The following is a 12,775-nucleotide window of genomic DNA, read 5'->3' as shown; positions in this document are numbered from 1 at the left end:
AATACATCATGACCGCATACCACTCCATACCAACACTCATACACATCTCTCTCTCGTCATCTGGCTCTCGCACACTCTTCCTCTCTCCACAAAAGACCCTCATCCTCTTTTCCATCCTCCTCTCCTCATCTCTCCTCCATCTCACTGTGAAAATTACTATGGGGTGGTAATTCACAAATAAAGAGACCATAACTAACAGTTTCATTGGTTGAATTTATTAATATTTTTTTTATTTAAATTTTTTGTTTAATTTTAAAAATAATATTTCTTTGGTGTCTGTGTCTTTCGACCTAAAAAATCTAATGGCCTTTGTTCTTCTAATAATAGGCCCTTCATTCTCATCACATTTTAACATATGACTGGGTGCCCATTGAGGGTCATGGCCTGAAATTAACTACACAGTTATTATTAAGTCATCTTAATTAATACCTTGTAGTCAGTCAATACAATCATAATTGCAGAGGACCATTTTTATATAAATGATGTGCCCCAGTGGGGGAACTTGAACTTTGAAACACTACCATGACGAATATTAGACATTGGAGAGACACATATCTTGTCAATGGGCCTTATGTGATGAACCAGAGCAGCAGAAGTAAGTTTGTAATTTAAATTAATGAGAAATTGATTTTTTTGTCTCTGCCTCATGTACCCATGAACAAGGGCTCAACTGTTTTTGAACTTTGAACTTATAGAAGAAATAGAAATGTTTGTCTATGGCATGTGTACCAGTTTAAGGTGTGATTATAATGCACTCAACTTTTCTAAACCACATTTACATTTTTAAGTTCACTTGGCTGTGATATCTACCGACAAACTGGAATCCTGATAGGTCTTTAATCCCAAGGAAGTTGTGACTGTTGTGATATCTGAAGAGTGGAAAGCAAGGAATGTGCTGACTGAAATCTTGACCTGACACTCAGAGGTTCAGTGAGATTCTGTGTTAGTGAATCCATGGCCTCACTTGAATGATTTTGCCCTAATAAAAGGCTGATCCTTTGTTTATATGGGCCAAAAACAATGAGGTGTTTTGCCTGCCTGAATTTTGATAATGAGTTCTACATCTCCAGAACTCTAAGCTCATCCTGCTCCCTGCTCCTGCCTGGAGAAATACAGCCTAATGGAATATTTCTGGCTTTTGTGAATATTTAAAGGCGAGAATTTTATAAGATAATCTTGTTTTTTATTTCGTTATTCATTCTGACTTCTAATTAATTCTGCATGTCTGCCTTCAATTAATTCACAAACCTATTTTTTTTTTTTCCAGCCATTTTTCTGTGAGTGCCAAGAATTTGACATTAATTTATCTCAACAGACTTTGACTGTAATTCAATGTTGAGGTTTGCTATCTCCAAGATGTCCAAAATGTCCGTGTTTTTTCCCTTTAATTTAATTTTTAAAAAAAAAAAAAAAACAAAAAAAATTTTAAATTCGAATGTGGAACCTGTTTTTGAAACTCTATATTTATAAAGCCTCAAAAACTATTAATTATTTAATCAGCATGTATAGGGCTTAGTTTGTTTTATTTATTCGTGTTTTGTTCCATGTGACGTCTGCATGACATTCCACTACTTTTATTCAAATAGGGCCTGTTGTACTTTGATTATTTTTAATGTTTTTAGAATACTTAGGCTAATATATTTGCGAGGAGGGGGGAGGAGGGGAAACATAAGTTTTTTTTTTAAATGCAAAAACGGTGAACTTACACTTAAATTGCCTAATAAATTCACATGGTAAAAAAAATATCAAATTCAGCTGTTTTTATTTTTTTTTTTTTTTTTATTTGTTTATTTGTGTCAAGGTTTAATTTCAGTATTTTTTCCTCATTAAAACTATTTTCACTAAAATGAAATAGTTATTTTTTTTTGCATCAATTTATTTAAATGATATATCACTCATGTTCCTGAACATTGCTAGCGAAATGTTTCCCAAGAAAAGTGGTTTCCCTAAGAACATGTTTGATGGGCAAGCCAGTGACTCCACACCATGAAGACTGCATTTCAGTTCAGCTGGTTGGGAGGGAGACAAAATGCCTCTTTGTCTGTCCAGCAAGAATGTTTTTTGAATATGAAGGACGAGGCGAGATGAGGCCGCCATCTCTGGCCTCCATGTTTGGATCACTTTTCTTTACGCTTTTTCACTTTTTTTTTTTTTCTTAACCAGTAAAAGTGGGAGGAGACTGATCAGAACCTGACAGTAACCTTGTGGCCCAACAGCCACCAAGAAAAAGAAACCAAACCTCTTAAACCCCTCCTCGCAATCTCCCTCCCACCCCCAAACTGTGATGTCATATATAAATGTGCCTTTGCTTTACCAGTGGAATGAATTCATCCGCCGAAATAGCACTGTATCCTGTTACGCGTGCATTTTACTGGCCTGAATCAGTATACAGAGGGGGTAGCTGGCAGTAAGATGCTGTTAGTTCTCAAAATGTTTTGATAAGCATGACCTCATCACAATTAGAGAAAGAAAAGCTGTTAGCAGTTCAATTGGGACTATTCAGGTCAGTGGGAGGATGATTATTTCCTTTCAGGAAAAAAAAAATAAAAAAAAAAAAACAATCATAAGTGTCATGCTTGTTGTCATATGAAATCCATTACTGTCTGATCATTGTCAGAACTGGTTACCAGAAGACACTCAGTAAATAAGACATACAGTTCAACATGCAAATGGATCAACCAAACAGAAGCTTTATTCAGAGCAAGGCATGAATAGAGCTTAGATGAAGTACTGCATGAACTCTCTGTATTCCCTCTTGAGTCGGGTGCGAGAAATGTCTTCAGAAGGATGAGATCAGCCTTGGATCAGAAGGGATAAAGTTTCATTCATTCCAATGAGCTGGCAGGGGAAGAGTTAGCCATGTGAGTCAGTTGATTCATGAGAGCTAAAGAATCCTCAATCAGGTGATATACTGTATATATAGAACTGAGGAGTGGAAATGAGGATAAAGTAGAAGGAACGATGCGTGGGTAAAGGAGAAAAGAATTATATTTTTCAGAAGTGTGAAGGTCAAACATTTTTGGTTGCAATTGGCCACCCTTAATCTCCTAATACACAGGACATAGCTGGGAAATAAGGAGGAGAAATCAAATTAATCATAATGCCAATGCGTGATTTATTTATAATCAGTATCTGGTAATAATTAAAACATGTGACTCCAATTTGAATTGCAGAGGGTCGGTGCTCAGCTACCAGAGTCGGGACTTATCGTAGCGTTCAAATGTATATGATAAACTTTACACTATTAAATATAAATAGTATTATTATGTATTGATTGTAGGCTGAGTTTACTTTAATAAAAAAAACAGCTTCGCTATCTTTGTGTATTCTAGTTGGTTCTTTTATTGGATGAGTGATCAAGTAACAAAAGAAAACAAGGCCTCTAACACTAGATGCTAGATTTTTTCGGTTCTATCTGTTTTCTTTTTATTTATTATACAAAAAAAAAAAAAAACTTGCTACCTACTGCGTTAAGCTAACTGAGACTTGTTATAGCACTTGCATATCATTGCTCTCCTTGATTTTGATTGCTTCCATTGTCCTCATTTGTAAGTCACTTTGGAGAAAACTGTCTGCTAAATAATTACATGTAAATGTAAATTCATTTTCAGACATGTCTGAAATAGACTGTTCTTGGTTTTGGAGGACAAAACCTGTAATAAATAAATGAATAAATAACTATCCGCCATATTCATACATTAATGTATATATAAGTAAATGTGCATGGATATAAACAAACAAACAGACTGTTCTTGGTTCTGTAGGACCAAATCTATGAACAACCTATGAATCTTTAAAAAAATGATAATTCAGTAATTAACTTTACAAAATAAATGTGCAACTAAATAAATGAATTAATAATTAAATAAAAGTAATAAATAAATAAACGAAATGAAACTTTAAATAATCCAGTCTTATATATAAATGGCTGTGGAAATAGGCTTACAAAATGTTAATTTATTCATTTCCGGATTCACTTCCTTCACTCAACATATTAAAGAGTTCAGTGATTCGGTGAGTTGTTAACCCGGATCAGTGCGAGCTGATAAATCTTATTTTTATTCATCTGGTAAATTAATAAATGCAAATAAATGGCGATGTAGTGTGTCAGTGACCGAAGAACCGCGGCAGCTTTTTAAGTAAACTGTGAACTAAGTTCAGGTTATTAATCGAAAAGATTCAACTCAAAAAACGAATTGTTTACTTAATCTAACATCACTAGGCCGAGAAAGGCAAGGTTCACCGCCACGACTTCCAGTGAAACGACCAAACTCACTCATTTTCAACGATTAGTCGACTTGAGCGACAGCAACAGTATGTCGGGGTTGAGAAAAATGACAAAAGTTGAGAAAAATGTAACTTGATCAACTCGATGTACCGACAATGGCGCTCACGTGGTCTGTTTTCGATCAGTATTTGTAATCCTGCTTAATCAAGGCGAGTTCATACTTAAAGTAAGCGATTACGATTTATAGAATACATTTCGGCATGTCTGTTTATCAATATTAAAAAACGCCTATGCCCTAAGTCGAGTGCTGCTGTATAGACTGTATCAGTCCGCAAAGTCGCGATTAAATGAATAACTTAAAACTGTTGTATGGCTTTGCAATGTAGCCCAGCTTTTAGAAAAAAAACACACAATCAAAGCACACTAAAATTCAGCACTGCGTCGTAACTGTGTCCATTCAATTAATTCAATTAGTTAATGTAATGCATTTTTGTATCAAACCAAAAACAGATTGCCTCCTCATCCCGGGTTAGCTACTGCCATGTGACAAAAGTAGCTATTTGGATTTCTTGCCACAGTGTTCTATAAAATTGAGCAGAATGTACTGTTCGAGCAGTTGCGTTTTATTAATATCATCTCGGTTAATTTATTTAATAATATGTGTCGTGCCGTGTCTGTGTGAGAACTCTAGGCAGTGCTGTCGGGCTCTGCGGAGCGCGAGCTGACTCTCGGCTGCTGTTGCTGTGAAGCGCAGGGATGCGAGACACGCGCCGTATACGCAAAGAGAGAAGAGACAGACAGGTCTCCTGACAACACTTTATTAAAAACAGGACACCTCCTCTCTGACCTGATTCACCGCCTGTGAAGAAGAGGAGGCGAGTAGCTGGTACTATGTGGCCGCGTTGTGGGTGCGCGCTTGCGACTCTGAGCGCGCGCGACGATGTAAAAAAGGCAGCGCGTGCGGATTCTGCGGCAGCTGTGATATTGAATAACTGGGATTGTAAAACTCAGCGAGGCATGGATGGAAACCACACTGATCACTGAGCAAACAAACAACCAGACAATCATTTGCAGACGTATTCATTGTGTGCGCCTCCAGGCGTTCCGTTCTTTTTCGACCGATCACCACAGTGGAAGTGACACAGAGCATTTGAATGCGAATTTACACTCAAGGGGTGCTCCACGGTGCAAGTGATTCCGTAGTTTCTGCATTGATCAGTTCAAGCTTCTGGAAGGACCTTACAGTCAGGTAAGCCGTCAATATGCGAGTTTAATCATGCCTGCAGACATTTTAGGGGCAAAAGTGATTTGGAGCCCATCCTCTACAGAGTTCATGTGTCCGCTATATTGCACCGTTAACTTCTCCTTTGGGTTTTTAATTTTTCAGGAGAGAAAATCGCAGTTCGACACAAACTCAAAAATCGCGAGAGTACATATTTTAGATGCGGTAAATGTCACAAGTTCTTCGTTTTTAACCAGCTTTTGCTTAACTGGAGGTATTAAAACTATGCATAATAATGTTTAAAAATTTGTTTTAGATTGAGTATAGTCACACTGCAGGACACTGCTGTAACTGACGTGTCCTGTGTGTTAACTGTGTGTTATATCCATCAAGCACGGTGGATTTTTATTTTTAATTAAGTCAACGTTTTTGGTAACACTTTACAATACGATCTCATTAGTTATTTGTATTTATTAATCTTTCATAATGTTAGTTAATAAAAAATACAGCCGTTCACCAACAGACGCCACGTTTGGTTTTTTATAATGTATTAGTAAATTTGGAAAGGGACCTTAATTAAGACTAATAAATGCTGTAGAAGTTTTTTTTTTTTTTTTTGGTTCGTTAACAAAAATATAGTTAACTAATTTTAACAGATTTAACCTTATTGTAAAGTGTGTGTGTGTGTGTATATATATGTTAAAATATATGATATATATATATATATATATATATTATATATATATATATATATATAATATATATATATATATATATATATATATATATATATATATATATATATATATATATATATATATAATTCCAAAGAACCAGAATATAAGGTAATTGGCAAAACATTTACAAATAATCACTTTACAGCCTAAGTACAGTTTTTTGAATCTAGTATTTGACTTCACATAAACTCTGCACCAACCTGGTTGTATAAACTCTGATGAGCAGTTTTGATTATGTACAAATGTTCCCAAACAGGGTCCCAATTAGCATATTAGATTATTTAATTTTAAAAATTTAAATATAGCATATAGCTGGGTTAATTATGACCATGTTCACATGCTATAAGCATATTTCTGAGCTTAGAAATATTTCATAATTGTTGTTAAACTTATGTTTCAAAAGAAAACTACATGTCCTTTGAACTATCTGACAGAGTATACCCATAACTCAAATGCACTATTGTGATCATTTAAATGCAATTTATTCAAAAGACATAATATAAGTCTTTTGTTTCTGTAATAGTATCAGTGTTTACAGCAGTTCTGCTTTGCATGATCTCCGGTGCTCATGTTAATGAAATTTCTTTTTATCATCAGGGACTCTACCAAGTGTTCAAATCATTCAGAAGGATTTGGACTCCTTGTGTCTCATGACTCTAATATTGGTGTTAAATATTCTCAAGAGCCAGTTTTGCACATCTAACAGGACTTTCAAACTGAGAGAGTTCTACTCAACTACAAAAGCAAGGTGGTCCTTGCACACTTACAGGCATCTATCAGATTTGGATCTTTTAATACCACTGTGATAATACATTAAGCCAAATGAATTTTTTTATGGTTTTATATGGGAGGAAAATGCTTAACAAGAGACTTTTTAATAACTTGCTACTGTCTCTAAAGCTTCTCTGCAAAATAGCAGCACACTGTTTGTTTTATGATTCTCTTCATTCTGTCGCTGAGATGCAGTTGCTATAGTGAGTGGCTCATCTTTCATAGCCTCCATCCATACACAGATTCCCAGATTCTGGTAAGAACAGTGATTTCTGAAATGTAAGATGATTCTCTTGACTGCCTTAATTTCATCCTATTGCCTTTTTAAATTCTAAAACACATCTGTAATTTAATCAGATATGTCATTTCTGTTTCCATTTAGACTATTGTTTAAAGAGATCTTTTTCATGCTCTAAACAAGTGCCAAACACAAACCAGCAAAGATAAAGCACAGGGAAGTAATGAAGCCGACATGAACCTTCAAACAGCTGGGGAGCGATTTACGTTTTGCATAAGAGGACAAACAAGTCGGTGCCTTACATGAGCTTGTTCCTTATGAATTTCAATATTAATGCTGTTCTGGAATATTCACTCTGATCGGAGGCTGTGTTGTGACTTGTTATCGGACACAAAGTGCCAGATTTACAGAGTCTTTTAGGACACGTTTGATGTTTGCACATGTCATTTGAGTGACTAGAGCAGTGATGTACTGTAAGACCTTCTGTCATAAACTGGGTGCTCTATTTTCAAACTAGAACACTTAATTTTTATCAAAGATTTAGAACCTGCACATTTACAAGAATGTAAAACAATCAAAAATTATCAATATTTTTAAAATAGTTTTCCCCTCAGGATTTCAGTATTTCATATTTAAATTGATCTTAAAAAGATTTGCCTATAATCTGCATTTCGTTCTTTGCCATTTAGTTGGTACAATGGCAGATAGACATGCAATCTCATGTCATGTTTACATATTTTTCAGCTTTTGTTTGAGCCTCAGGTACACTCAATTAATCAAGGGCACTTAATTAATTTAAAGCAGTCAATTAAAATCTAATATGCATTTAGAATTTAGACTTTGATCACTAGGCAGTTTGTTAAATATGACACTGCAACATTTTACTTTAAATTGTGATCAGCTGCTATTGCTTTCTTATTGCAGATCTTTGCCTATTCAGCACTGTTTCAGATGATGAATTATTCAGTTCCAATTGCTACTCAGAAATGAACTGGTAAATCTGGCCTGAAAGTGTCAAATCTCTGCCGCTTGCACAGTTAGGTAAGGAACTAAACTACAGTTCAGCAATCAACAATCAATCTACTTTTTCCTGGGGTTATAATTGCTGAGTGCACATTGGATGTCATATTGAAGTTTATCCATGTGTCTGTAGCCAAATGTGGAACAGACAGCTACAACATCATAAAAGTGATCTGGGACAAACAGGATTCAAGGCCCGTTTTTCTATTTTATTGTTTTTAAATGGGATTATTATTTTCCATCATTTCATACTGTTTACAGTACCAGTTGGAGAGAGATTATAAATAATGGTATTTTATGTGAATGGTATTTTTACATGTCACATCTGAGTGTTCAATACGTTTAGTCTAAAACATTGTAATCATCAGAAATAAATCTTCAGGAATGACAGTTTTGGATGCTGCTGCCCTATTGTAATTGTGTTGTCTGAGACTGAGGTATAATTAGGCAAACCGGAAGAGTCAAAAAATTAGCATATTGTGAAAAAGTTCATTATTTTCCATAATGTAATGATAAAAATTAAACTTTCATATATATTTTAGATTCATTGCACACCAACTGAAATATTTCAGGTCTTTTATTGTTTTAATACTGATGATTGATTTTGGCATACAGCTCATGAAAACCCAAAATTCCTATCTCAAAAAATTAGCATATTTCATTGACCAATAAAAAGAAAAGTGTTTTTAATACAAAAAAAGTCAACCTTCAAATAATTATGTTCAGTTATGCACTCAATACTTGGTCGGGAATCCTTTTTGCAGAAATGACTGCTTCAATGCGCGTGGCATGGAGGCAATCAGCCTGTGGCATTGCTGAGGTGTTATGGAGGCCCAGGATGCTTCGATAGCGGCCTTAAGCTCATCCAGAGTGTTGGGTCTTTGCGTCCTCTCAACTTTCTCTTCACAATATCCCACAGATTCTCTATGGGGTTCAGGTCAGGAGAGTTGGCAGGCCAATTGAGCACAGTAATACCATGGTCAGTAAACCATTTACCAGTGGTTTTGGCACTGTGAGCAGGTGCCAGGTCGTGCTGAAAACGAAATCTTCATCTCCATAAAGCTTTTCAGCAGATGGAAGCATGAAGTGCTCCAAAATCTCCTGATAGCTAGCTGCATTGACCCTGCCCTTGATAAAACACAGTGGACCAATACCAGCAGCTGACATGGCACCCCAGACTATCACTGACTGTGGGTACTTGACACTGGACTTCAGGCATTTTGGCATTTCCTTCTCCCCAGTCTTCCTCCAGACTCTGGCACCTTGATTTCAATGACATGCAAAATTTGCTTTCATCCGAAAAAAGTACTTTGGACCACTGAGCAACAGTCCAGTGCTGCTTCTCTGTAGCCCAGGTCAGGCGCTTTCTGCCGCTGTTTCTGGTTCAAAAGCACACGCCTTGTGCACGGTGGCTCTGGATGTTTCTACCCAGACTCAGTCCACTGCTTCCGCAGGTCCCCCAAGGTCTGGAATCGGGTCCTTCTCCACAATCTTCCTCAGGGTCCGGTCACCTCTTCTCGTTGTGCAGCGTTTTTTTTTTGCCACACTTTTTCCTTCCCACAGACATCCCACTGGGGTGCCTTGATACAGCACTCTGGGAACAGCCTATTCGTTCAGAAATTTCTTTCTGTGTCTTACCCTCTCGCTTGAGGGTGTCAAGTGATGGCCTTCTGGACAGCAGTCAGGTCGGCAGTCTTACCCATGATTGCGGTTTTGAGTAATGAACCAGGCTGGGAGTTTTTAAAAGCCTCAGGGATCTTTTTTGCAGGTGTTTAGAGTTAATTAGTTGATTCAGATGATTAGGTTAATAGCTCGTTTAGAGAACCTTTTCAATATATGCGAATTTTTTGAGATAGGAATTTTGGGTTTTCATGAGCTGTATGCCAAAATCATCAGTATTAAAACAATAAAAGACCTGAAATATTTCAGTTGGTGTGCAATGAATCTAAAATATATGAAAGTTTAATTTTTATCATTACATTATGGAAAATAATGAACTTTTTCACAATATGCTAATTTTTTGAGAAGGACCTGTAGTATCAGGGCTACACATCCATTTGGTTTCTAACAGAGTTTGCTTTCCAAAAAGCAAATCTCTGGACAAAATTAGATCGATAATAAAAGAGAATATATTTTGTTTTTTTAACATTTGGTCCCCTGAGCTCTGTGATACGTCAAATGGTTCTCATTGATTTATCCTTTATGGCTTTTATTTCACTGTATTCATCGCTTTACTCTTAATTTCCTGTTATCAAGAGTGCTGAGTGTACTTTATGAGCTGAAGACTTACTGTCTGTTGCTGAACTCTCTTCTTGACCTTGGCAGAATTGAAGTTGATTGCATTACTTGGCCTGTGTACAAATGTGCATGTCCTGAAGATGTTACATCATAAGATTTTCTTGCTTGCAATAGCAAACATACCGTCTATTCCAAAACTTAGCAACTACCTCACAGCCTTTTTGCTATTCAGTGATATAGTTTTATTATTTATTAAATATATTTACTGTTTAATTGACATTTCACTACGCTTGTTAAGATGCATTTTAGAATTGTCTTTATCCATGAAAGATATCGCCTTGGGATTTAGGTATCTTATGCATCATAAATAAGTTGTCTTATATATATATTATATATGTATTTATTTTTGTCAGTTGTATGAAAGCTTTATGCAAAATATGTTTCTTTGATCATCCCTGTCCTTTGCTTGACCATTCGCTGACTCTTAGCATCAGTGCGAGATGAAATCATTCTGAACAAGGTCACACTAAGCTCTTTGAGTTGAACTCTTGAGTTGCAGTAAGTAATGTTTGCATTTAAGATGCATGGGCTGTCAGAGGATGTGCAGTCATGCCAGCATAAGCATAAATCTGTTGTTAATGCTTGGCTCTGAAAATGGGTTTTTAACTGGAAAAATTCAGTAGCTTTACCATTTGCTCAATGAACGGCTGAACCTTTTAGCACTGATTGAGGTATCTGGGTGTTCAGAAACTCCAGAAAGTGTTATTTTCAATGTAAAATACTTTTTCCTACTCTAGCTTAATATGCAGAGACCAATAAGCAAGCCATTTGTAGGTTCAATGCCTCAGAAGTGTAACCTGTGCCACTATCAAAACATTACTTGTTTTTTGCTTGTTTGGCTGCATCGACCAATGGCAATCAGCTTATGATTTGCGGAGTTTAGTGGGGCTATTGATTTGCCTGACCAATGTTGGGACAGGAGGGAGTGTTTGAGAATCCTTTTTGAAAACCAGCACTTTTTTTGCAACTGCTGATGTTAGTGATGTATGCTGTAAAATTACACTCTTCACCGCCAAACTATAGATGTTCGCACTCGGCATGCTGTACTCAGTCTTTCTAAAAAGCATCATGTATAAACAAACATAAGAGTTTATGATTATATTTCCTTTATAATCTCTCTTCATCCATGGAGAAAGGATAATCTATCAAGCTTTTTTTTTTTTTATCTATTTACAAGGAAAGCCTGAAGGAATGGGTTGACTGCAGAGCAGCCCATTATACATCTCATCCAGATTTCGGCAGCTTAGTTCCGGGATTATCGAAAGTAGCACCGGCCTTTTTCTGCAAATAATACTCAAATAATTGCTGTTATTTGGACAGGTGGTGAGATATGAGAGAATGAAACAATAGTTCTTCTTTTTTGTTGCTAATCCTAAAAATGTGTGTAAGTTGGTTTCCTAAATTAATGCAGATTTGTAAAATGATAAGGCTTCTTTAAAAATTATTAGAGTAATTGACAGTTGTCTATACAACTAATTTTTATCATAGATGTATTTATTTTTTATGCATAGCTTGTTTCATATTATCTCTCATTGCACACACTGGTCTCTACTCTCTAGCCATAAAATAATTTCAAGCATAAATTTTATTTGAGGAAGTCGTGAACCTGATCACTTGCCTTGCAATCATTGAGAGCCTTTTTTGCGTGTGATGGGCTGACTGTACCGCGCAAGCTTACATACTGTATTTACATTTACCTCATGCATAACTGTATTAATGAATCAATAACTTGGCAATCTGGCCAGTTATTCTAATGATTTTGCATCTTAATTAGATTCTGTTTTAAAAACACACAATTAAAAAAAGGTCTTGCCAGATGTTTTCAAATCCCCTGTGGCTGGTATAGTTAGAACTCTATGTGCCCATTGGAATTAACTACAGGGTGCTGTTTGGAGAGGTGTGTGTGTGTGTGTGTGTGTGTGTGTGTTCTTGTGAAGGTGTGAACAGAAAGTGTTTGAAAGCTAGCCTCCAGATGCTTTTTGAGTCTTGGCTCATCTCTTTCCAGTTCTAAGCCATGACTAATTTCTTTCTTCTTCTTTTTTTTTAAACGCTGCATGGATGATGAACTGTAGGTCAGTTGATTAATGACCATGTTAAAGCAAAAAGCACTCTGTGGGGAATGAGAATCTGGCCTTTTAGGTTTATAATGGAGGATGGATTGTTACAGTGATGGTGGTAGATCTGAAGTGAAACTGGTATATATATAACTTATAAAAGATATAAGCGGTGGCCAGTGCATAACCAAAATATTGTTTTTAGTC

General features: G+C 36.1%; 1 protein-coding gene across 1 annotated transcript in view; it reads left to right on the top strand.

Moving 5' to 3' along the window:
- The first annotated feature begins 5,437 nt into the window (after window positions 1-5,437).
- The window catches only part of LOC109055548 (WSC domain-containing protein 2-like), a 45,831-nt gene continuing 38,493 nt past the window's right edge, over window positions 5,438-12,775 (top strand). Inside the window, exon 1 of the mRNA XM_042753902.1 lies at window positions 5,438-5,477. The gene's annotated coding sequence lies outside the window, so the exon portion shown is untranslated. The remainder of the gene's footprint in view (window positions 5,478-12,775) is intronic.

Source organism: Cyprinus carpio, chromosome A5 (assembly GCF_018340385.1).
Source record: "Cyprinus carpio isolate SPL01 chromosome A5, ASM1834038v1, whole genome shotgun sequence".
NCBI lineage: Eukaryota > Metazoa > Chordata > Actinopteri > Cypriniformes > Cyprinidae > Cyprinus > Cyprinus carpio.
This window is presented reverse-complemented; position numbering and strand designations above follow the sequence as displayed.